The 24,612-nt window shown below is 42.2% G+C and overlaps 1 long non-coding RNA gene across 1 annotated transcript; it reads right to left on the minus strand.

Moving 5' to 3' along the window:
* Positions 1–2,139: 2,139 nt before the first annotated feature.
* LOC117509805 lies at positions 2,140–22,949 on the minus strand. The gene is made up of 3 exons (XR_004560533.1): positions 22,853–22,949; positions 8,866–8,870; positions 2,140–2,150 (listed from the first exon to the last, which is right to left on the minus strand). It is a non-coding gene; the product is annotated as an uncharacterized LOC117509805 (long non-coding RNA).
* Between the last annotated feature and the right edge of the window lie 1,663 nt (positions 22,950–24,612).

Below are 24,612 nucleotides of genomic sequence, written 5' to 3' on the forward strand. Positions count from 1 at the left end.
GTCCCTATTAATCATTGTTTGCTCGTCATTGTTGTAAGGGAATCTCATGTGAAGTGGAGCGAGATCCCGTATCCCTGACAACACATGATGCGGCTCATGGTGGACTGCGTAATACCTGACCTGTCAGCTATTTCCCGCTGGAATGAGCCTGTTGCCAGGAAACCTAGAGTCGACAGGACTTGGAGCGACACAGGTATGGCACAGGTACGACGAGTTTCCCGTTTTAGATGGGGTTCTAATGCTGCGCATAAGTCCAAGAGGACCTGTCTGGGGAGGCGAAATCTACTCAGAAGCCAGTCATCAGACTCACTCAGGAGATCTGCCCTGTCGCGGAAGACTCTTTCCCTGCGTAGTGCAGCATCCATGTCCTCTAACAACGCTAGATCTGCCATTGTGCAACCCTGACCTACGACACACAACCGCCTTTTATACGGGTCAGACCAGTAATTCACCAATTACGACGCGTGCCAATAGAGCGTCAAAATCAGCCGTCGTATTAATTGTGTTGTAGTATAATCAAAAAAGTGTTATTTATGTAACATATGCATTGATTTGTATAATGGCACTGTTTATCATGTTGATCATTTTCATTTTTATGTGGATTCCAGTGCTGGTTCATTTTGGTGTATAATTTACACTACCTCTCAACTTGGTGTATATTTTCAGCGCACCATACGCCAACGACCACATTGATACATGCCAAGTAGCGCAGCCATTTTGGCGTACACCCCATATATGCTCAAATATCGCCGTACGCAACGTTAATACATGAGGCCCAATGTGATAGCCTTAAAAAAAACAGACAGTTGAAGGAATAAACTAGGACTGCAGGATAGGCTTTTTTATTTTTTGTCACCAACCACATAGAAACATAGATCTATGATAATACATTTTTCGCCAAAGCAACATGGTCTGGAAATCATTGGTGCTTGTATTATCTAAATGTTTAACAACCTGTAAGTGGGCCGAGACCAATCACAGAAAAATGTGAAGCGACACAATAATTGTAGGAATCTGAAAAATAGGTCATGCTAATCAAGCAAACATGCCAGTCAAAACCAAAATTGCATTCATCATATCTTACACTTATTTTATTTTATTTCCCATCACCACCACCACCCCAAACACACATTTTTGTGAGCCCTGTCTCTTTTTTTTCTGTGTGTGTCTAAATAGTTTGCAGAAACTGTAAATTCTTAGGATTTTCTGATTTTATTTGTTCAATAATTGTGTGTCTGAAACTCAAAGGAAATGTGTAGGGTGTGCATGTTAATATTACTTCAACACATTTCAGCTTGGGTTATTTCTTTTTGAGGTATCCATAATGCATTTCAAGACTTAATAAAATTAAGGTGTTTTATTGGAGGAGGTTGGACATATCAGTAAACACTGAGGGAATAATAGATTGGCAGGGGTGGTGGCCAAGTGGTTAGTGCGCTTGGTTTCAGTGTGGCATGTTCCTGGTCCAAACCCTAGCCACATTTCTCCATATAATGTGGAGTTGCATCAGGAAGGGCATCCAGCATAAAACTTGTGCCAAATCAACATGCAACCTCAAGTAAAAACAAGGGAGCAGCTAAAGGGACTTACTACTTGATGGCCTTGTCTTTAAGTCTGTCTCCTGTCAGTTCTTGAGTTCGCTCACCACATAAAACTACCGGGTGGGGTTCAAACATGCAGAAAAACCCCTACAATGCCCCCGTCACAATAAACACTCGGTTTTCGTGCCCCGCCACAAACCCATATATTATTGTACTTAATTATTGTACTTAATGTAATGCCACCACAAACTGCTGTGAGACTGGGTTGCTATTATCTATTTCTGAACAAGAAAAACACATTTTGTCTATGCACAGCTTATGGTTCAATTTCAACTTTCAATTCATTTTCATTTATATAGCGCGAAATCACAATAAGGTTGCCTCAAGGCGCGTCACACAAGTATGGTCTAACCTTACCAACCCCCAAAGCAACAGTGGTAAGGTAAAACCCCCTCTGAGGAAGAAACCTCAAGCAGACCAGACTCAAAGGGCTGACCTTCTGCTTGGGTCATGCTACAGACACAAATTACAAAACAATTCACAAAATGAACATACAGGAAATGTTGATGTTGCACAGGACAGTTTCTGGAAGAGATACCACACTCATCTCTGGATGGAGCCACACCTCAAACACAGAGAAAAGAAAAAAGAATCAAGCATCAGAAAGACAAATCCAGTGCAATTTCTCAGCATTAAGCAACAAGAAAAGCAGAAATACTAAGGTGATCACCGGCCACTAGCCCTGAATTTCACTAAAAGACCCATAATTTAGATAAAGCTGAGGCCATGGCCCGCTTTGTTCCCTAATAAAATTAATTAAAAGAGTAAAAAGCACAGAAACATACTATGCCAGTATGGTATACGAATGGGAAAATAAGTGCATCTTAAGTCTGGACTTGAAAGTCTCTACAGAATCTGACTGTTTTACTGACACAGGGAGATCATTGCACAGATCATTCCACAGGGGCATGATAAGAGAAAGCGCTGTCATCCACAGACTTTTTATTCACCCTGGGGACACTAAATAGTCCTGCACATTGAGAATGCAAAGACAGGATCAATATAAATAACTTTAAGATAATGTACCATTCCATAAAAGAACTTAAAACTGTTTTATGGAGTCAAACATTAGTTTGAAGATTGAAACGCACAAGAAGTCAGACTCCAGAAAAACTGTTATGTGTCGACGCGGGTTGAGGAGCAGACCTGCGTCTGACTGAACCCAGCGCTAAAATAACCAGAAAGCGGTTCCAATAACAAAAACAATTTATTTTCCCCCTTTTGTGCAATACTCGGTGTACAAACATAAAACGCGTCTGTCTGGCGGAGTGAAGGATGGCGCGCTCTCCAGCGCCCAAAGGGATCGAAGCCCGGCGCCTCTGGACCCACGTTCACCGCCAAACACCCCCCAGGTGGACACGACAAACCGACTCTGTGAAGGATAGAAAAGGTGAGGTAAGTCAGCAGCTACAACTAATATCCTTCAAAGGCACACACTATCAGCAACACATTCAGGTCTGAATTTAAGCTTTATGTAAATGAGCAGCTTCTCACAACAGGTGGAGGATCATCTGTCTGCACACCACGGCCGTGAGAAGCAAGCTGCACAACTCTCATCAATATTCACATATACTGCGTAACAAAATACCAAATTACTGTTAACAATTATTCAGACAATCAAATCACCTCTGATGTGTGCTGACAGCATGTGTCCCTCACCCGTCCTCCTTCACAGGCACGATGTGTCAAACCCAGGCGCGGTCCTCAGCGTCTCACGAACGAACATCACAAGGTCGAGTTCCCGGCAATTCTGCTCGAATCACACATGGCTTAAATGCAGAACGCCATCTCATTATCTGCTTCAGCTGAAAGTCTTTAAGGTTGCACGTGAGCATCATCCACAGGTGCTGCATATCACGTTGATGAGGGTGAAGGACTCTTCTGCCAGCACCTTCTCCACAGACAATAAATCAGTTTGCATACCACCTGGAGAGCAAAGAAAAGAAAAGAACACCAAAATGTCCAGCCAAACCCCCCAACACACAACAGTACCCCCCCTTTAACGGGAAGCCTCCCGGCGACCGAACAGACCAGGTCCGAGAACAGCACCTCCCTCCGGGGTCCTCGTCAGGAAGCAGACAGCGTAACGCTCCCAAGGTCCACCGCCGACAGCAGGACAGGGCACCGCAGCTGGAAGGCCGGCTGACATCAACAACCTCCGACAGAGGTATGTTCCCGCTGCACCACACCCCGGCAACACCAATGACGAACGGTACAAAGGCCCACCGAGGCTGGAGTGGAACCGGGCCCTAACCAAACCAAAGAAAACGCCCCTGACAACCCCCCCCAGGTGCAGAGGTCTTCTGAGAATGCTCAGCATGACCAACCTGCACCACCCCACAACCCACAAGACGAACGGTCTTGGGGCGAGTGAGGTTGGGGTTAGGGAAGCAGGGAAATAAAAAATAACAAAACAAAACGACCCCAGACCCAAACAGAAAATACCTAAGTACAAATAATAAAAACCAACGATCAACTGAGTCCAGCCGAGCTCCGAACCGCCTGTCGTTCACTCCACCAGAACCGCCTCTGAATCCCCAAACAATTTATAACCCCTTTAAAAAAAAAAACAAAACAGCCCAAATAATTTTTTTTTTTTTTTTTTTTTTGTGTGTATTATTTTGCCTGTCCCAGAACTCCTGGAGATACGTCACCACTATTTTTCTTGACGCTTATATGACGGGGCAATACAGCGGCTTCAGCTCATCCGAGCTGCATGGGCTCATCCGCAAGAGGAGCCAGAGGTCCCGTCGGAGGAGTCTCAGTGGGGCGAAGAAGAGGCAGCCCAGATCTGTGTCGGGGAAAGCCCCGAGACGAAAAAACCCGTTCTGATGGCCGCCCTCTCTCGTGTCCACGCTCCTTTATCCGATCATCTAGACGACTCACCAAAGATATTAGCTCATCTAAATCGTTTGGTTCGTCACGGACTGCTAGCTCGTCTTTTAATGAATCATTTAAACCATCCACAAACACTCCTCGTAAAGCTGCGGCATTCCAACCGGACTGAGCAGAAAAAATTCGGAAATCCACGGAATACTCCGCCTTCCCTGCCTGAGATTCACCAACCGTTGGGCAACGGTATTTGTTTTCACCGGATGGTCAAAAACCAATCGGAACTCCCGGGAGAAATCCTTAAAGGATCCTAACAATGGTGAGTTATTACTCCACAACGCAGTGACCCAAGCTAAGGCGTCACCTCGGAGCAAATTTGTCACATATGAGACACGGCTGCCATCAGAAGAGAAGGAAGCCGGTCGTTGAGCAAAAACCAGAGAACATTGCATCAAAAACGGAGCACAGGCTTCAACGTCTCCCGCATAAGGCTCCGGATGACAAATAATCGGTTCGGACGCCAAATCTCTGGGTGACGAAGTTATCTGCACCGGTATCGATGGTGCCGCAGCTGGAGCAGCAGGAAGCGAAACGGCTTGCGCTGCAAGCTTCGTAACACGGGCGTCTGTTTGTTTAATTTGGTTTGCGAGATGCTGTAATTGCTCCCATATTTTCTCCAAGTGTTCTTGAACTCTTTCGGCAAATGGAACCGCCTCTGCCGCTGGGTCCATTTTAGAATGGCCGGGAACTACTGTTATGTGTCGACGCGGGTTGAGGAGCGGACCTGCGTCTGACTGAACCCAGTGCTAAAATAACCAGAAAGCGGTTCCAATAACAAAAACAATTTATTTTCCCCCTTTTGTGCAATACTCGGTGTACAAACATAAAACGCGTCTGTCTGGCGGAGTGAAGGACGGCGCGCTCTCCAGCGCCCAAAGGGATCGAAGCCCGGCGCCTCTGGACCCACGTTCACCGCCAAACACCCCCCAGGTGGACACGACAAACCGACTCTGTGAAGGATAGAAAAGGTGAGGTAAGTCAGCAGCTACAACTAATATCCTTCAAAGGCACACACTATCAGCAACACATTCAGGTCTGAATTTAAGCTTTATGTAAATGAGCAGCTTCTCACAACAGGTGGAGGATCATCTGTCTGCACGCCACGGCCGTGAGAAGCAAGCTGCACAACTCTCATCAATATTCACATATACTGCGTAACAAAATACCAAATTACTGTTAACAATTATTCAGACAATCAAATCACCTCTGATGTGTGCTGACAGCATGTGTCCCTCACCCGTCCTCCTTCACAGGCACGATGTGTCAAACCCAGGCGCGGTCCTCAGCGTCTCACAAACGAACATCACAAGGTCGAGTTCCCGGCAATTCTGCTCGAATCACACATGGCTTAAATGCAGAACGCCATCTCATTATCTGCTTCAGCTGAAAGTCTTTAAGGTTGCACGTGAGCATCATCCACAGGTGCTGCATATCACATTGATGAGGGTGAAGGACTCTTCTGCCAGCACCTTCTCCACAGACAATAAATCAGTTTGCATACCACCTGGAGAGGAAAGAAAAGAAAAGAACACCAAAATGTCCAGCCAAACCCCCCCAACACACAACAAAAACATTTCAATTGTCTGTTTTTGTGAACAAATAGGAGAATTTCTAGGATTATTCCAACATCACTACATTCTAACAGCACGAAGCTCAGCATTTTGAAGCACATTAAACAACCCAACCACTAATTTATGGTGTCATGTTGTTTCATAATTTAGACATCAAAACCATCTATGAGCATAATTTTAACAAGGTCGAAAAAAACTTAATGTTCACCACTGCAGTAGCATAAAGCATTGCAATCTGCAGAATTAGGACACATTTATTTATCCGTACATTTTTCCCAGAATGCATTGCACCTAACTTAAAGTGGTGGCCAGGCTTAAAAGGGGTGACCGACATCATTGGTACTTGCGCCCCCTGATGGTGTGAAGCTGAATAGCCACTGCGGCACAGATGAGTCTCCATACACAAATCGCTGTACGCATTTACCGATCTAACGCGGCAGGAGTGTTGCAAAAGTCACGTGTAAGAACACAGCCAATACACACACACACACAGATTTTTTTACACATTTGTGGATGGTTACACACAGATCAAAATATACATTTGCAAATACTTTTGCTACAATAATGACTCCATAATAAAGCTTTCAAAACTCTGTTTGTCCTTGAATTTTGCCACTTTTTGACTTGTAAACAAACATCACATGCGATTTGTTTTCACCGAGCTCGCCTATACCGGATGTAAGGATGAGAATTTGTTTATATAGTGCAAAGCACTTCACAAGGGTTAGATCTAAGGGTACGTAGAGAAGCTTGAATCTTCGACTGGACTGGGATGCTTGACGCGAGGACGTTTCACTTCAAATCGCAGAAGCTTCCTCAGCTAAAATTCTTGCTCTGGTAGTCTGAATTCTGTCTTGACTCTTGTAGAGAAGAATAACTCCAGCTTTTGTGGCTTTTGTTTATTCTTCTCTACAAGAGTCAAGACAGAATTCAGACTACCAGAGCAAGAATTTTAGCTGAGGAAGCTTCTGCGATTTGAAGCAAAACGTCCTCGCGTCAAGCAACCCAGTCCAGTCGAAGATTCAAGTTCTCTACTATGGGACCTCAGTCTGCAGTTCATCTCCACCTTAAAGACACTAACCACACGTTTGAGGACAAGGAAGTTAAAATCTTGGCCAGACAGAAGAAATGGTTTGAGAGAGGGGTCAAGGAGGCATTCTATGTGAAACAGTTGAAACCCAGCCTTAACCGGGGAGGGGGTCTGAGACACACTTTGTCCCCTGTTTACAATGGGGTACTCAGGTCAAAGCAGTTTCAGTCTTTTGTTCATGGTAATGAGTCATTCACGTTATCAGGAGAGTCGTCAAGGGAGCCATCAGGAGAGGCGTTTCTTCCATCATTAGGAAGGACAGCTGCCCTGTCATTAGGAGGGTGCTAACTAGAGCACAATAGGTGCTAATTAGAGCTATTGTTTAGTCACTAGCCTTAGCAGTCTGCCTCTCGGTAGGAGGGGTCTGGATAGGTTTAAAACTCCAGCTTTTGTGGCTTCTGTTTATTCTTCTTTACAAGAGTCAAGACAGAAGTCAGACTACCAGAGCAAGAATTTTAGCTGAGGAAGCTTCTGCAATTTGAAGCGAAACGTCCTCGCGTCAAGCAACCCAGTCCAGTCGAAGATTCAAGCTTCTCTACTATGGAAACCACCTGGACAACTGAGAGCCTACACAGAAACATCTAAGGGTACGATTAGCAACAAAGCTTCATAAATCACATACAAACAAAAGGCCTACTTTACATGTGCTTGCCTAAACAAACCCTGACATGTCCCACTCTAACAACATTCCAATTTAAATCAATATATAAAAGAATACCAGGAAATTATTATTGCAAAAGATGCCAAAATGGCCAAAAATTGGAGGTCCACTCTTCACTAGTATTTGTCAAAATTCTAAATTTCAAAGCTGAATATGAAGTAGATTTTACAGAGTTGGGGGTTTTGTGTCCCCACTCACTGACTGAATCCACTCAGTCTATGTATGCCATGCTAATCAGAGGGCACAAATTGCATCCAAAAGTGTTTTTCATGGCATAAAATAATTACAGAAATGAAAAGAAGTGTTAATTTTGCACTTTCCAAACATGTAGAAGTTGTACCTTTCAAAAAATGATGACATAATACAGACACAATTTAACAAATAGGTCACCTTTAAATTAAAATAAAAAATACCTGTGACAAAAGCAGTTTGTAAAATATACTAGTAATGAGTTTTAGATATGTACAGAATGTTCATAAATAATGCTTAACACAGTAAACTATAGTGTTCATTTAATCTTATCAATTCAATGACAACACATTTTAAAAATGTTCTTTATCAGAAATGCGTCATTGAAGCTAGTCATCTATTTTTCCTGAAATGTGGGGATAACAAGAAAGAAATATCTGAACAGACTAGTTGCCTGGAGAAAAAAACAAAAAATAAATAAAAATTGTAACCAGTGATATTTTGTAGATGATTTGAATCTGACGTATGGAACCACAGAGGATATGAATCAGTCACTCTGTGCACAGTTAATAATCAGGCGCAGCAGCATGTGTCAGAATTACTTTTCCCCCTGAAATTACGGCAATTTTGTGAAAACAGAAATGCACTCACTGTAAAAAAAAAAAAAAAAAAGCAAGACATGGACCATAGACTGCAGCGACCAATACTGATTTAGGGTTATTTGTTTTTTAACAGGGAGAATTCAGCAGATCCACACACACGGAAGGAAAGAAAACACATCAGAAAATAAAGTGAAGAGCTGAGGTGAAATAAAAATAATAAGGATGTCAAACTCTGATGCATGTATTATTCAGCAGCGACTCAACCTCCACTACCACCACCAAGACAAGCAGGCATTTCCTGCTTCATGCCCATCACTTCTGCAACACTGGCCGTTGGCAGTCAGCCTCTGAGTTTTTGCCATGTGCCAGTCCCAGCGACTTTAGATTTTTGCTTATGAGGCAGTACAACCTTTGTGTCTCTGTTTTTCCTGTGCAGATTTAACAACACTCAAGCATCTTCGCCAGCACAACCTAAAGGTGAACTTTTACAAAGTGCATTGAAACCCAGCCAACACATTCATTTTCTCTCTCATTTCCCTGCATTTGCTCTTTTCTCTCCACTTTCTGACTGGTGACCTTTCATCTCATATCCTGCCTGGTGAATTAAAGGTATTAACCCTGAAGGCAAATCTACTTGAGCACACACAAACAAGTGCATATGCTCATAAATTAACATCCTGATGACATCTAAATGACAGATCTTCATCTAAAAATGTGACAAGAACCCAAAAAGACAAAGTGAAAGAATATTCTTTTTGAAAAAACATAAGAGTGTGAAAACTGAACCTACGACTGGCTTCAAGGAGCCACATTAGCCTGAGCGGATTATAAAAGATGGAGACATCATTCCCATTGTAGGCTTTTTTCAGCCTTCATTTTCTCTCAGTGTTAACTAGAGGTATGGAACGAGGCTTCAAAAAGGTGCACGGGTGCAGCGAAAGCACACAGTAGAGCTTGTCAAATTACTTTCCTAATGGCCAGCTTGTCAGACAGCCTCATCATTGTAGAAAAAGGACAAGTGGAGCGAGCGAAGCATTGTCTTCCTTGTCACAGCAAAAATCACTCATTCATCTCATTATGTTTCTTTTGCTCTTTTATTCTAAGTTCTGTTTCTCAAGTACATCCTGCATGTATTCAAATGGTAGTAATGAGTTATTGCTGTGAGAGTAGGTTGTACAGAGGCCAGATGCATTGTGGGCCTGTCACTCATCGGCACTCTTTTTAGAGTTTCCTGATTGAGTTTAATACGGCTTAACATTAAATCATCACATCATTTACCTGAAACGTCATCAATCAATCAATCAATCAACTTTTTTCTTATATAGCGCCAAATCACAACAAACAGTTGCCCCAAGGCGCTCCACATTGCAAGGCAAGGCCATACAATAATTATGAAAAACCCCAACGGTCAAAACGACCCCCTATGAGCAAGCACTTGGCCACAGTGGGAAGGAAAAACTCCCTTTTAACAGGAAGAAACCTCCAGCAGAACCAGGCTCAGGGAGGGGCAGTCTTCTGCTGAGACTGGTTGGGGCTGAGGGAAAGAACCAGGAAAAAGAGATCGATCACTAATGATTAAATGCAGAGTGATGCATACGGAGCAAAAAGAGAAAGAAACAGTGCATCATGGGAACCCCCCCACAGTCTACGTCTAAAGCAACATAACCAAGGGATGGTCCAGGGTCACCCGATCCAGCCCTAACTATAAGCCTTAGCGAAAAGGAAAGTTTTAAGCCTAATCTTAAAAGTAGAGAGGGTATCTGTCTCCCTGATCTGAATTGGGAGCTGGTTCCACAGGAGAGGAGCCTGAAAGCTGAAGGCTCTGCCTCCCATTCTACTCTTACAAACCCTAGGAACTACAAGTAAGCCCGCAGTCTGAGAGCGAAGCGCTCTAATGGGGTAATATGGTACTACGAGGTCCCTAAGATAAGATGGGACCTGATTATTCAAAACCTTATAAGTAAGAAGAAGAATTTTAAATTCTATTCTAGCATTAACAGGAAGCCAATGAAGGGAGGCCAACACGGGTGAGATATACTCTCTCCTGCTAGTCCCCGTCAGTACTCTAGCTGCAGCATTCTGAACCAACTGAAGGCTTTTAGGGAACTTTTAGGACAACCTGATAATAATGAATTACAATAGTCCAGCCTAGAGGAAATAAATGCATGAATTAGTTTTTCAGCATCACTCTGAGACAAGACCTTTCTGATTTTAGAGATATTGCGTAAATGCAAAAGGCAGTCCTACATATTTGTTTAATATGCGCTTTGAATGACATATCCTGATCAAAAATAACTCCAAGATTTCTCACAGTATTACTAGAGATCAGGGAAATGCCATCCAGAGTAACGATCTGGTTAGACACCATGCTTCTAAGATTTGTGGGGCCAAGTACAATAACTTCAGTTTTATCTGAGTTTAAAAGCAGGAAATTAGAGGTCATCCATGTCTTTATGTCTGTAAGACAATCCTGCAGTTTAGCTAATTGGTGTGTATCCTCTGGCTTCATGGATAGATAAAGCTGGGTATCATCTGCGTAACAATGAAAATTTAAGCAATACCGTCTAATAATACTGCCCAAGGGAAGCATGTATAAAGTGAATAAAATTGGTCCTAGCACAGAACCTTGTGGAACTCCATAATTAACTTTAGTCTGTGAAGAAGATTCCCCATTTACATGAACAAACTGTAATCTATTAGACAAATATGATTCAAACCACCGCAGCGCAATGCCTTTAATACCTATGACATGCTCTAATCTCTGTAATAAAATTTTATGGTCAACAGTATCAAAAGCAGCACTGAGGTCCAACAGAACAAGCACAGAGATAAGTCCACTGTCCGAAGCCATAAGAAGATCATTTGTAACCTTCACTAATGCTGTTTCTGTACTATGATGAATTCTAAAACCTGACTGAAACTCTTCAAATAGACCATTCCTCTGCAGGTGATCAGTTAGCTGTTTTACAACTACCCTCTCAAGAATCTTTGAGATAAAAGGAAGGTTGGAGATTGGCCTATAATTAGCTAAGATAGCTGGGTCAAGTGATGGCTTTTTAAGTAATGGTTTAATTACTGCCACCTTAAAGGCCTGTGGTACATAACCAACTAACAAAGATAGATTGATCATATTTAAGATTGAAGCATTAAATAATGGTAGGACTTCCTTGAGCAGCCTGGCAGGAATGGGGTCTAATAAGCATGTTGATGGTTTGGATGAAGTAACTAATGAAAATAACTCAGACAGAACAATCGGAGAGAAAGAGTCTAACCAAATACCGGCATCACTGAAAGCAGCCAAAGATAACGATACATCTTTGGGATGGTTATGAGTAATTTTTTCTCTAATAGTCAAAATTTTGTTAGCAAAGAAAGTCATGAAGTCATTACTAGTTAAAGTTAATGGAATACTCAGCTCAATAGAGCTCTGACTCTTTGTCAGCCTGGCTACAGTGCTGAAAAGAAACCTGGGGTTGTTCTTATTTTCTTCAATTAGTGATGAGTAGAAAGATGTCCTAGCTTCACGAAGGGCTTTCTTATAGAGCAACAAACTCTTTTTCCAGGCTAAGTGAAGATCTTCTAAATTAGTGAGACGCCATTTCCTCTCCAACTTACGGGTTATCTGCTTTAAGCTACGAGTTTGTGAGTTATACCACGGAGTCAGACACTTCTGATTTAAAGCTCTCTTTTTCAGAGGAGCTACAGCATCCAAAGTTGTCTTCAATGAGGATGTAAAACTATTGACAAGATACTCTAACTCCCTTACAGAGTTTAGGTAGCTACTCTGCTCTGTGTTGGTATATGACATTAGAGAACATAAAGAAGGAATCATATCCTTAAACCTAGTTACAGCGCTTTCTGAAAGACTTCTAGTGTAATGAAACTTATTCCCCACTGCAGGGTAGTCCATCAGGGTAAATGTAAATGTTATTAAAAAATGATCAGACAAAAGGGAGTTTTCAGGGAATACTGTTAAGTCTTCTATTTCCATACCATAAGTCAGAACAAGATCTAAAATATGATTAAAGTGGTGGGTGGACTCATTTACTTTTTGAGCAAAGCCGATAGAGTCTAATAATAGATTAAATGCAGTGTTGAGGCTGTCATTCTCAGCATCTGTGTGGATGTTAAAATCGCCCACTATAATTATCTTATCTGAGCTAAGCACTAAGTCAGACAAAAGGTCTGAAAATTCACAGAGAAACTCACAGTAACGACCAGGTGGACGATAGATAATAACAAATAAAACTGGTTTTTAGGACTTCCAATTTGGATGGACAAGACTAAGAGACAAGCTTTCAAATGAATTAAAGCTCTGTCTAGGTTTTTGATTAATTAATAAGCTGGAATGGAAGATTGCTGCTAATCCTCCGCCCCGGCCCGTGCTACGAGCATTCTGACAGTTAGTGTGACTCGGGGGTGTTGACTCATTTAAACTAACATATTCATCCTGCTGTAACCAAGTTTCTGTTAGGCAGAATAAATCAATACGTTGATCAATTATTATATCATTTACCAACAGGGACTTAGAAGAAAGAGACCTAATGTTTAATAGACCACATTTAACTGTTTTAGTCTGTGGTGCAATTGAAGGTGCTATATTATTTTTTCTTTTTGAATTTTTATGCTTAAATAGATTTTTGCTAGTTATTGGTGGTCTGGGAGCAGGCACCGTCTCTACGGGGATGGGGTAATAAGGGGATGGCAGGGGGAGAGAAGCTGCAGAGAGGTGTATAAGACCACAGCTCTGCCTCCTGGTCCCAACGCTAGACAGTCACAGTTTGGAGGATCCCAAAAAATTGGCCAGATTTCTAGAAATGAGAGCTGCTCCCTCTAAAGTGGGATGGATGCCGTCTCTCCTAACAAGACCAGGTTTTCCCCAGAAGCTTTGCCAATTATCAATGAAGCCCACCTCATTTTTTGGACACCACTCAGACAGCCAGCAATTCAAGGAGAACATGCGGCTAAACATGTCACTCCCGGTCTGATTGGGGAGGGGCCCAGAGAAAACAACAGAGTCCGACATTGTTTTTGCAAAGTTACACACCGATTCAATGTTAATTTTAGTGACCTCCGATTGGCGTAACCGAGTGTCATTACTGCCGACGTGAATTACAATCTTACCAAATTTACGCTTAGCCTTAGCCAGCAATTTCAAATGTCCTTCGATGTCGCCTGCTCTGGCCCCCGGAAGACAATTGACAATGGTTGCTGGTGTCGCTAACTTCACATTTCTCAAAACAGAGTCGCCAATAACCAGAGTTTGATCCTCGGCGAGTGTATCGTCGAGTGGGGAAAAACGGTTAGAGATGTGAACGGGTTGACGGTGTACACGGGGCTTCTGTTTAGGGCTACGCTTCCTCCTCACAGTCACCCAGTCAGCCTGCCTTCCCGACTGCACGGGGTCTGCCAGGGGGGAACTAACGGCGGCTAAGCTACCTTGGTCCGCACCGACTACAGGGGCCTGGCTAGCTGTAGAATTTTCCACGGTGCGGAGCCGAGCCTCCAATTCGCCCAGCCTGGCCTCCAAAGCTACGAATAAGCTGCACTTATTACAAGTACCGTTACTGCTAAAAGAGGCCGAGGAATAACTAAACATTTCACACCCAGAGCAGAAAAGTACGGGAGAGACAGGAGAAGCCGCCATGCTAAAACGGCTAAGAGCTAGTAGCTACGCTAAGCTAGCGGATTCCCAAACAGGGAATCCGACACTAGACAGGCTGTGGAGCAGCACAGGTAACGCACGACAACAGTGCTAAAATAAAATAAAAATCCACTAGACAGGCTGTGGAGCAGCACAGGTAACGCACAACAACAGTGCTAAAAAATAAAATAAAATAAAAATAAAAATCCACTGGACAGGCTGTGGAGCAGCACAGGCAACGCACGACAACAGTGCTAAATAAAAATCCACTGGACAGGCTGTGGAGCAGCACAGGTAACGCATGACAACAGTGCTAAAAAAAATAAAATAAAAATAAAAATCCACTGGACAGGCTGTGGAGCAGCACAGGTAACACACGACAACGGTGCCAAAACAAAACAAAAAACCACTAGACAGGCTGTGGAGCAGCACAGGTAACGCACGACAACAGTGGTAAAAAATAAAATAAAAATCCACTGGACAGGCTGTGGAGCAGCACAGGTAACGCACGACAACAGTGCTAAAAAAATAAAATAAAAATCCACTGGACAGGCTGTGGAGCAGCACAGGTAACACACGACAACAGTGCTAAAAAATAAAATAGAAATCCACTGGACAGGCTGTGGAGCAGCACAGATAACACACGACAACAGTGCTAAAAAATAAAATAAAAATCCACTGGACAGGCTGTGGAGCAGCACAGGTAACACACAACAACAGTGGTAAAAAATAAAATAAAAATCCACTGGACAGGCTGTGGAACAGCACAGGTAACACACGACAACAGTGGTAAAAAATAAAATAAAAATCCACTAGACAGGCTGTGGAGCAGCACAGGTAACACACGACAACAGTGGTAAAAAATAAAATAAAAATCCACTGGACAGGCTGTGGAACAGCACAGGTAACACACGACAACAGTGGTAAAAAATAAAATAGAAATCCACTGGACAGGCTGTGGAGCAGCACAGATAACACACGACAACAGTGCTAAAAAATAAAATAAAAATCCACTGGACAGGCTGTGGAGCAGCACAGGTAACACACGACAACAGTGGTAAAAAATAAAATAAAAATCCACTGGACAGGCTGTGGAACAGCACAGGTAACACACGACAACAGTGCTAAAAAAAATAAAATCAAAATCAAAATCCACTGGACAGGCTGTGGAGCAGCACAGGTAAAAATCCACTGAACAGGCTGTGGAGCAGCACAGGTAACGCACGACAACAGTGCTAAAAAATAAAATAAAAATCCACTGAACAGGCTGTGGAGCAGCACAGGTAACGCACGACAACAGTGCTAAAAAATAAAATAAAAATCCACTGAACAGGCTGTGGAGCAGCACAGGTAACACACGACAACAGTGCTAAAAAATAAAATAAAAATCCACTGAACAGGCTGTGGAGCAGCACAGGTAACGCACGACAACAGTGCTAAAAAATAAAATAAAAATCCACTGGACAGGCTGTGGAGCAGCACAGGTAACACACGACAACAGTGCTAAAATAAAATAAAAATCCACTGGACAGGCTGTGGAGCAGCACAGGTAAAAATCCACTGAACAGGCTGTGGAGCAGCACAGGTAACGCACGACAACAGTGCTAAAAAATAAAATAAAAATCCACTGAACAGGCTGTGGAGCAGCACAGGTAAAAATCCACTGAACAGGCTGTGGAGCAGCACAGGTAACACACGACAACAGTGCTAAAAAATAAAATAAAAATCCACTGGACAGGCTGTGGAGCAGCACAGGTAACACACGACAACAGTGCCAAAAAACAAAACAAAAATCCACTGAACAGGCTGTGGAGCAGCACAGGTAACGCACGACAACAGTGCTAAAAAATAAAATAAAAATCCACTGAACAGGCTGTGGAGCAGCACAGGTAACGCACGACAACAGTGCTAAAAAATAAAATAAAAATCCACTGAACAGGCTGTGGAGCAGCACAGGTAACGCACGACAACAGTGCTAAAAAATAAAATAAAAATCCACTGGACAGGCTGTGGAGCAGCACAGGTAACACACGACAACAGTGCTAAAATAAAATAAAAATCCACTAGGCAGGCTGTGGAGCAGCACAGGTAACGCACGACAACAGTGCTAAAAAATAAAATAAAAATCCACTGAACAGGCTGTGGAGCAGCACAGGTAACGCACGACAACAGTGCTAAAAATAAAATAAAAATCCACTGAACAGGCTGTGGAGCAGCACAGGTAACGCACGACAACAGTGCTAAAAAATAAAATAAAAATCCACTGGACAGGCTGTGGAGCAGCACAGGTAACACACGACAACAGTGCTAAAATAAAATAAAAATCCACTAGGCAGGCTGTGGAGCAGCACAGGTAACGCACGACAACAGTGCTAAAAAATAAAATAAAAATCCACTGAACAGGCTGTGGAGCAGCACAGGTAAAAATCCACTGAACAGGCTGTGGAGCAGCACAGGTAACACACGACAACAGTGCTAAAAAATAAAATAAAAATCCACTGGACAGGCTGTGGAGCAGCACAGGTAACACACGACAACAGTGCCAAAAAACAAAACAAAAATCCACTGAACAGGCTGTGGAGCAGCACAGGTAACGCACGACAACAGTGCTAAAAAATAAAATAAAAATCCACTGAACAGGCTGTGGAGCAGCACAGGTAACGCACGACAACAGTGCTAAAAAATAAAATAAAAATCCACTGAACAGGCTGTGGAGCAGCACAGGTAACGCACGACAACAGTGCTAAAAAATAAAATAAAAATCCACTGGACAGGCTGTGGAGCAGCACAGGTAACACACGACAACAGTGCTAAAATAAAATAAAAATCCACTAGGCAGGCTGTGGAGCAGCACAGGTAACGCACGACAACAGTGCTAAAAAATAAAATAAAAATCCACTGAACAGGCTGTGGAGCAGCACAGGTAACGCACGACAACAGTGCTAAAAAATAAAATAAAAATCCACTGAACAGGCTGTGGAGCAGCACAGGTAACGCACGACAACAGTGCTAAAAAATAAAATAAAAATCCACTGGACAGGCTGTGGAGCAGCACAGGTAACACACGACAACAGTGCTAAAATAAAATAAAAATCCACTAGGCAGGCTGTGGAGCAGCACAGGTAACGCACGACAACAGTGCTAAAAATAAAATAAAAATCCACTGAACAGGCTGTGGAGCAGCACAGGTAACACACGACAACAGTGCTAAAAAATAAAATAAAAATCCACTGGACAGGCTGTGGAGCAGCACAGGTAACACACGACAACAGTGGTAAAAAATAAAATAAAAATCCACTGGACAGGCTGTGGAACAGCACAGGTAACACACGACAACAGTGCTAAAAAAAATAAAATCAAAATCAAAATCCACTGGACAGGCTGTGGAGCAGCACAGGTAAAAATCCACTGAACAGGCTGTGGAGCAGCACAGGTAACGCACGACAACAGTGCTAAAAAATAAAATAAAAATCCACTGAACAGGCTGTGGAGCAGCACAGGTAACGCACGACAACAGTGCTAAAAAATAAAATAAAAATCCACTGAACAGGCTGTGGAGCAGCACAGGTAACACACGACAACAGTGCTAAAAAATAAAATAAAAATCCACTGAACAGGCTGTGGAGCAGCACAGGTAACGCACGACAACAGTGCTAAAAAATAAAATAAAAATCCACTGGACAGGCTGTGGAGCAGCACAGGTAACACACGACAACAGTGCTAAAATAAAATAAAAATCCACTAGGCAGGCTGTGGAGCAGCACAGGTAACGCACGACAACAGTGCTAAAAAATAAAATAAAAATCCACTGAACAGGCTGTGGAGCAGCACAGGTAACACACGACAACAGTGCTAAAAAATAAAATAAAAATCCACTGAACAGGCTGTGGAGCAGCACAGGTAACACACGACAACAGTGCTAAAAAATAAAATAAAAATCCACTGGACAGGCTGTGGAGCAGCACAGGTAACGCACGACAACAGTGCTAAAAAATAAAATAAAAATCCACTGAACAGGCTGTGGAGCAGCACAGGTAAAAATCCACTGAATAGGCTGTGGAGCAGCACAGGTAACACACGACAACAGTGCTAAAAAATAAATAAAAATCCACTGGACAGGCTGTGGAGCAGCACAGGTAACACACGACAACAGTGCCAAAAAACAAAACAAAAATCCACTGAACAGGCTGTGGAGCAGCACAGGTAACGCACGACAACAGTGCTAAAAAATAAAATAAAAATCCACTGAACAGGCTGTGGAGCAGCACAGGTAACGCACGACAACAGTGCTAAAAAATAAAATAAAAATCCACTGAACAGGCTGTGGAGCAGCACAGGTAACGCACGACAACAGTGCTAAAAAATAAAATAAAAATCCCTGAACAGGCTGTGGAGCAGCACAGGTAACACACGACAACAGTGCTAAAAAATAAAATAAAAATCCACTGAACAGGCTGTGGAGCAGCACAGGTAACACACGACAACAGTGCTAAAAAATAAAATAAAAATCCACTGGACAGGCTGTGGAGCAGCACAGGTAACGCACGACAACAGTGCTAAAAAATAAAATAAAAATCCACTGAACAGGCTGTGGAGCAGCACAGGTAACACACGACAACAGTGCTAAAAAATAAAATAAAAATCCACTGAACAGGCTGTGGAGCACCACAGGTAACACACGACAACAGTGCTAAAAAATAAAATAAAAATCCACTGGACAGGCTGTGGAGCAGCACAGGTAACACACGACAACAGCGCTAAAATAAAATAAAAATCCACTGGACAGGCTGTGGAGCAGCACAGGTAACGCACGACAACAGGGCTAAAATAAAATAAAAATCCACTAGGCAGGCTGTGGAGCAGCACAGGTAACGCACGACAACAGCGCTAAAATAAAATAAAAATCCACTAGGCAGGCTGTGGAGCAGCACGACAACAGTGCTAAAAAATAAAATAAAAATAAAAACGAAAGCGTTAGCAAGCTAGTTAGCTTGCCAACGCTGATGAAGGTTAGCTGATAAAAGTGCTCCGTCGCGATGCTTCGACCGTTAGAGGTCTTCTTTAGGCGTTGGAGCACGGTGAAAAAGTAAAAAAAAGTAAAAAAGTAAAAAAGTCTTGAAAAAGACTGTTAATTCAAAGAACTCAAACAGCTCAGTTCAAACAGCTAACAGATACAGCAGAACACCGCTGTGCTCCGGAACAGGAAGTCAAGACCTGATCAGCTGACAGCCACGTAGGAGCCATCAGAAGGAACAAGTCCAGATTTAATGGTAGCACTTAAATGTACAACTTTAAAATAGCTCTGGTGTTTTCATGACTTGCTTTTATTACAGGTGGGTGGGATTTTGCATTATTTGAAGGGTAATTTATGTGAGAAATTAGTTTTGCGGCTAAAAAACTAAAATAAAATAAAATAAAATAATGGATATTTTACATTTCCATAGCATTTGTCAACATAATGTACGGTAATTGAATTGGGCTTTATGTTCTGCATTTGCACTTTCCTGTTTTAGTTTTTATTTTAAGTTTATTTAGTCCTGAGTTACCTAAAATGTTATGAATGTCAATCATATGAACATAATCATTTGTTTCAGCAGAATGTTAACTACTAAATGATTCAATTGCTTTTCCATTTTCAGTGTTGCCATGTATAGGCCCAAGGGAGAACTCATAAAGTAACTATACAGAGGGCATTTTGACAGCCAACCCAGGAGAGCATGCACCATCCTGCCTGCATGCGCTGATGGCAAATACACTATTGCATGACTTTACAATGAACAGCTTTCTGATACATCCTGTTTTTTCTTCACAACTCTCATGTTCATTTTTTTCTCCAAAAAACAAAAATATATAGACATACGTTACAGCAGTATGTAGTTTGTGTATCTGTGGAAAAATAACACTTTCTTTTTCAAGATTATTTTTAAGCAGCTCGTAAATGCTGTCTTTATACATACAAAAATAAATCAACAAATATTATACCATTTACCTACATGAAAAAATAATTAAATAGAAATTAAAATCTCTAAACAATAATAGCAAAAACATACATGGCTTAGTGGTTATAATAATAATAATAATAACAACAATAATAATAATATAGCCTTTATCATCATTGTACGTACACATACATACATACAGCAAAATTTGTTCTCTGCATTTCTTCTTCTTCCGGCTGCACCCGTTAGGGGTCGCCACAGCAGATCAATCGTTTCCATCTCACCCTGTTTTCTGTATCTTACTCTGTCCATAAACCTCCTCCTTGGCCTCCCTCTTCTCCCCCTGCCTAGTGACACCATCCTCGGCATCCTTCTCCCTATATACCCTGGGTCCCTCCTCTGCACATGTCCAAACCATCTCAATCTCACCTCTTTGACTTTGTCTCTAAACCATCCCACCTGAGCTGTCCCTCTGATATGTTCATTCCTAATCCTGTCCATTGACGTCACTCCCAAAGAGAATCGCAACATCTTCACTACTGTCTTGTAGACTTTCCCCTTCACTCTTGCTGACAGACACAATACAACCACTAGGAGCAGTGGGCACCCACAGTCTGGTGCCTGGGGACCAACTCCAGATATAGAGACATTGCCTTCGTCAAGGCCAGAGAAAGGAGCAGACCCTAAATTAGCATGTTTTTGATTGTGGAATGAAACCGGAGTGTCCGGAGGAAACCCACACAGACAAGGGGGGAATATGCAAACTCCACACAAGCGATCCCACAACCTTCTTGCTATAAGGCATCAGTGCTAACCACTAAGCCACCGTGCCACAGAAATCACTGTTGCCTCACAACAAGAAGGTTGTGGGATCACTTCCCGCCTGATCCCTTCTGTGTGGAGTTTGCATAGTCTCAAAATAATGTGTAATATTATTTAGAATTTACTTTAAAAAAGATAACTAAAATGCAAATAAAAAAACATGAAATATTATTATTAATTTGGGAATTAATCCATGTGTGTGGACTTTATAATTAATAAACACAATGCTGCCCATGCCACTAAAAAGTAATCATTTAATTATTTAATTAATTATTTAAAAAATACCTTAAGTTTAAATGGGTACAAAATGTACTTTTCCTTCATTCCTTTTCAAACAACAATAATCACCCACTCCATGATAAGCCAAAACAAGGTTTGTTTGCCATGTCCAATTTCCTCCTCATTTTCTATTCTTTTAATGACTCACATCCTCATGCTGGAGCAGGCATGTGCATGTCCACACAAAGAAGAACCATTTTCTCATTTTGATGGAGGCCTAAAAGAGAGGTTGAGTTGTCTAAGTGGATTTTTCATTACTGTCTGTAATGGGGCAAAGAAAATTATAGCTGCTGCAGCAGGGTACTACGATAACTCATGTACTTTTTAAATTGATATTTGTAATGACTAAAGAGGTACAGTGTAGTCACATATGAGCATTAGACAAATTAGCACGAGGCTTGCTCTCCAATGTGTGCATTCTGTCCCTGCTGTCTCAACTTGCTGCAGTCACCAGCTCTCTGCAATTTGGATAAGCACATCTGAACTGACACTGGGATGAAAAAAATCTTTTCTGCATATGGCCTCTCTGATATATGATGCGTGTGGAAGAAAAACATAATTATGCAATTAATATTATAAATCAGTTACATCACAAAGGTTGTAAGTTGATGCCCACAATGTTTTGGACATGAAATCAGTCAATGTACGAGGTCTGTTATAAAAGTATCCGACCATATGGATTTGAATCACGTGTGATTGCATCAGACAAGCTTGAACCTTCGTGCGCATGCGTGAGTTTTTTTCACGCCTGTCGGTTGCGTCATTCGCCTGTGAGCAGGCTTTGTGTGAGCACTGGTCCACCCTCTCGTCCTTTTTTTATTGCGAATAAATGTCTGAACGATTTGGAGCTTTGCTGCATCAATTTTTTTCCAGAAACTGTGAGAGACCTCCAGGTGGACACCGTTCGGAAAATTAATATGGCTTTCAGGGACGATTTTATGGGGATTATACAGATTAAGGAGTGTTACTGCCGCTTTAAGGATGGCCCACAACTGCTGAGAGCGCGGTGCGCTCCCAGCGCCGATCGACATGCTCAGACCCCGCTGAAACAACCAGATCATTTCCAACGTGAAGGCTTTGTTGATCCGGGACGTCGTCTGACTTTCACAAAAAGGCAGAAGTCATGGACATCAGCACTTTTTCAGCACATTCCACTGTTACAGGAGTTTTTTTCATGTAAAGAAAAGTGGATGGACGCGCCACGGAGCCGTTCATTACGCGGCACAAAACCACCTCCGTGTTGGTCTCACAGGACGGCTTTCAGGTGGATTTCAGATGGATTCCGGTTGCTTTTCAGTCGTGTGATTATCCGATTGTGATTGTGCATGAGCTGGACATGCCCCAACATGTCCTGTGAGGCTTCATCACGGCATTGCTTTGCGCCATGCGGCTCCACCGCGCCAGGGCCCAAATGACTATTTATGGGAATAGTGGAGAACTGTCTGCTAGTTAAATAATTTATTTAGCATGTGCCTATGTACAACAAACTTTTGAAAATTCAGAAATGTAATTTTTTCACAACAGCATCTGAACCATAGCACACATCCATCCACTGGTAATACTCGCTTACTCCAAATAAGTGTCATGGGTGGGGGGTGGAGCCTATCCCAGCAGTCATAGGGCTTGAGGCAGGGTACACCCTGGACAGGATGCCAGTCTATCGCAGGGCCACATATGGACAAACAACATTCACACCTACAGTCTAAAGTTACCAATTTACCTAGCATGTATGTCTTTGGATGTGGGAGGAAGCTGGGAGCCCACACAAACACGGGCAGAACATGCAAGCTTCACATAGAAAGGCCCTAAGTGGAAATTGGTCCCACAGCTTTCTTGCTGTGAGACAACAGTGATAACCACTAAGCCACCGTGCTGCCTGGATACCAGGCAATGACATATGAAATATTTCAGGTGTTATTTATTTTGTACCATTTTTCCTGTAAACACATCTTAATATGTGCAAGAGTATGGGGGGGCTGTTATGCATTGCATAACAAATAATTGTAAATAAGTGTCTCTTCTGCTTTGATTAGGTTACCAGAAAGACTCACAACATAGTAAATTATGTTTCATGTTTAATTTATATATTTATATCACCTGATTCCAGTTTTAATGTACTTTTGCTCTACTGCATGTACAATATGGTGCTCATCCACTTTTTTAAAGACTTGCAATGTGAAATTCATGCACGACAAAAACAAACTGAACAGCACTAACTTCTGAAAACTCAATGTCAGTACTAGTATATGTCAATACTACATGTCAGAGCTGAGCAAAGACAGTGAAAACAATTGCTGGTAATTACCAGTAATTGTGTTATTACGTACAATAGTAATATTGTAGTATTGTAAAGGCCTCTGTGCCATTGAATTTTTATATATATTGACAGTCATCTTGTGTTTCTTTGATTTTCTAATAATTACGCCAACAGTTGTTGTCTTCTCATCAAGCTGCTTGCTTATTGTCCTGTAGCCCATCCCAGCCTTGTGCATGTTACAATTTTGACCCTGGTGTCCTTAATCAGCTAGGTTGGAGTGTGGTTGACTGTGTGAACAGGTGTCTTTTATATAGGTAACGAGTTCAAACAGGTGCAATTAATACAGGAAAAGAGTGCAGAATAGAAGGACGTCTTAAAGAAAAACTAACAGGTCTGTGAGAGACAGAATTCTTGCAATAAAGTGCAAATTAATTACTTAAAAATCATACAATGTGATTTTGGGGTAACACAAGGTGGAGTCCTTGTGTTGCCCCCCTACATGCCTGTGGGTGCACCTGCAATTTGACATTGATGCAACTCCTCACAGTCAGTCATACTGTCATATATCTCATTGTATCAATCACACAATTCACTTAGATTTATAGCTTTCCTACACACAGACACACACGTGCATTTGTGCAACTCATGCTCGCTACCTGTAACCCTTAACTCATGTAAACATCTGCATAAATACTCTGATTACTGCTTCTGTCATGAACATCTCCTCCATTAACCATTGACCACTTTTTCTTTTCTGTTTTCTGTCTTTGTTAGCATCCTTGTTGCTGACTCCAACAGCAACAAGGACGCTGCCACTGTCACCATTTTTGTCACGATCACGTTTGTCTAATGGTTCTTTTCTGTGTTACCTCCTTAATGCATAGGGGAAAAGGGGGGCTGCAAATCACTACAGAAATATTAAAATAGTTTGTACTCTTAATGGTATGAGGCAGCTGTGACTCATGCTTGAGTGATACAGATGGAGGTGGTGGAGTGCCGGGGGGGTTGTCATTCTTTCTTTGTGCAGCACATAATGTTGAGAGTTGGGAGTGCTGCATGTCATCC

The sequence above is a fragment of the Thalassophryne amazonica genome, chromosome 5 (genome assembly GCF_902500255.1).
Source record: "Thalassophryne amazonica chromosome 5, fThaAma1.1, whole genome shotgun sequence".
Lineage (NCBI taxonomy): Eukaryota > Metazoa > Chordata > Actinopteri > Batrachoidiformes > Batrachoididae > Thalassophryne > Thalassophryne amazonica.